This window comes from Apium graveolens, chromosome 5 (genome assembly GCF_009905375.1).
Source record: "Apium graveolens cultivar Ventura chromosome 5, ASM990537v1, whole genome shotgun sequence".
In the NCBI taxonomy this organism is placed as follows: Eukaryota; Viridiplantae; Streptophyta; class Magnoliopsida; order Apiales; family Apiaceae; genus Apium; species Apium graveolens.
The window spans coordinates 60,591,965-60,594,996 of record NC_133651.1 but is presented as its reverse complement, the minus strand read 5'-3'; positions in this window follow the sequence as shown (position 1 = coordinate 60,594,996).

The following is a 3,032-nucleotide window of genomic DNA, read 5'->3' as shown; positions in this document are numbered from 1 at the left end:
GAAGATTTAGTGTATAAGTGCTACTAGAAGATTTCAGTGTATTGGCATTGATTGAAGATAGACAATGTACGAAGTATAGGAATCTGAAGAATTGAATACATGGTATAGACAAAGTTTAAGGAAGACAATTACAGCCTTGAAGCTATACTCACTGACAGGAGCTCATTTATATATTCAAGGGTCGGTAAAAAACAGTGAATGAAGTATTAAAGATTGTAGTAGCAATGAAGACGGTGTCTAAAGTACCATATAGGATTCCAGTGAAAGTACAATTGTTTATTGACAGTCAGTGTTCGAAGCAATAAAGTTGAGGCAAGCTTAACAATATAATCAAGGCTATAATACGAAGACCTGAATCGGAGCTAGTCGTCTGTGAACCATACCAGTTGCACTAGGAGTCAGTGTTTCATGAAAGGAATCTGAGTATTATCATTAAAAGGATTGTTAAGTGATGATTCGTATCAAGGAATACAAGTTTTATGATTCAGACGAAGACTCAAGAGAGAAGACTTAAAGATGGGACAACTCAGAGAATGCAATGCTGCTAAGACAAGGTGATCACTACCTTGTAGTAGGAGTCATCCTGATCAGTATATTGGTCTTCAGAAGCAATATCCTGGATGTACAGTTCAATATTTCAGTACAGGAACTGATCTTGACTTAGTGTAATACTCATGGAATAAATGAGAGCAAGAATAATTTCACAAGTGCAGTTTGCATCCATCTGGTCGCCATAAAGAAATGGTTTGAATTTTTTATGAGGAAAATTCACCCTAGCTTCACCTTGGTCGCCATAGAGAAATGGGTTGAATTTTTTCTAAGGAAAATTCACCCTAGGTTCGCCTTGGTCTCCATAGAGAAATGGGTTGACTTTTTTCTAAGGAAAATTCACCCTAGGTTCACCTTGGTCGCCATAGAGAAATGAGTTGAATTATTCCTAAGGTAAATTCACCCTAGGTCACCTTGGTCTCCATAGAGAAATGGGTTGAATTTTTTCTAAGGAAAATTTACCCTAGGTTCACCTTGGTCGCCACAGAGAAATGGGCTGAATTTTTTTCTAAGGAAAATTCACCCTAGGTTTACCTTGGTCGCCATAGAGAAATGGGTTAAATTTTTTCTAAGGCAAATTCACCCTGGGTTCACCTTGGTCGCCATAGAGAAATGGGTTGAATTTTTTTCTAAGGCAAATTCACCCTAGGTTCACCTTGGTCGCCATAGAGAAATGCTTTGAATTTTTCTAAGGCAAAAGTCACCCTCTCTACACTCTAGTCACCAAAGAGAAATTGATTTGAATTTTTTTAAGGCAAAATTCACTTATGGTCACCACATAAGTACTTCTCTCCTCAACCACATCTTTATTGAATATAAAGACCACACTTTGAAGCAGAAACAAATCAGTTGTATTGTTCTGAGTTTTATCTTCTTCTCCAACAAGAGAAGATAAAATTAGCAGCAAAGATTTTCAGAGAAGCTTGAGATTTTTGAATATTCGTTTAACTTCTCACCGGAGTAACATTATAATGCCCGATTTAATTTTTATATATTCATAAGGGCATTATAATCGTTACCCGATTATTAAATCCTTAGACAAACAAAAGCTAGATCATTGTATAGGATTTGATTTGTAAATCTTTATAGAAGCAAGAACATTGTTGTTCTTGGATTGTAGCCGATTAAATTATTTATCGGAGTGTAGCAACACCCCTCGCGGATTTATATATGAATATATACTTCCCCGAATATCTTGTGTTCCTCGTTTTATATTCCCAAATATTATTCACCTCAAGAACACGAAACCACTAACCGAGCACTAAATCTATATCCGTTAAAGATTCGAAAGAATTTTTAATTTAGTGATTATCGTATTCAATCCCCCTTCTACGATAATTCGGGACCTAACAATTGGTATCAGATCTTGTTGATCGATATACAGATCAGATCCGGTGTGTCAGCCTAAACAGTCAAGCTCTCATATTTTCAGATTTTTTTAATTTTCAAAAATTATCAACACTTTAGATTTTTGAATTTTAAATAATTTGGTCTTAGCCATAATTTTTATTTCTGATTTATTTTTTTTCATAAAATTTAAAATTCTTAAATTTAAATTTTTCTTAAATAATAATTTACATTTTATTTAATTTATAAGAAAATTCAAAATTCTTGAAAATTAGATTTTACGTAAATATATATTTTTGATTAATTTATTTTCTAAGAAAATTAAAAATATTGGAAATTTAAATTTCTCTTAAATATTAAATTAAGGGTACTCAAAGTATTAGTAGACTCAAGATTCCTCCGGGCGTTAAAGATGATTTTAATCTTTTGAAGAAAACGAAGACCATGTGTTATTCAGACGGAAATTTTCCGAATACGAAAATTAAAGATAATGGTTTTCTTACTCCAATGGAACTGATTTCAAGAAAATTGTGGAAATTCCTCAAAGGCTTACTCCATAGGATACCACTGGGTTTTTAGACACAGGAAATGAATGAAATTCTACGGGTACAGTTTTTCTCGAAGATTTTAAAGACAACTCTATGATTCCAGATTATACAGTCACACAGTGGATTGTACCAATGTGATATTTATCCGGGAATCAATGAGATCATACAGGCAGGAATTTTGAAGGTCAGAGAGAATAATGAGGATAAACAAATATCTCAGTTACAGGCAGTAAAGTTGGAACCTCTGGACAAAATATAAGAGTTACTGTTAGCTGAATCAGAGGAAGCTCAGGTAGAAGTACTTGAGGGACTGGACGTCAGGGCAGTGTTTCACATGTAAGGAAAGATTAGTCGTATCAGATTCACAAGGAATACATAAGCTATATCCAAGGATCAAGCCTATCTATTCTGAAGTAGAGACTTTTACAGATTCAGTTCAAGAGGTGATTACAAGACTGAGATTGGGACAGATACAAGATTTGATAGCTACAGTTATGACAAGATATATGTAACAAGTAACTATCAGGGGTTTTGCTACAACAGAACAAGAAGCTTGACAAACAAGGGTGAGTAGGGATTCAGTTGAAG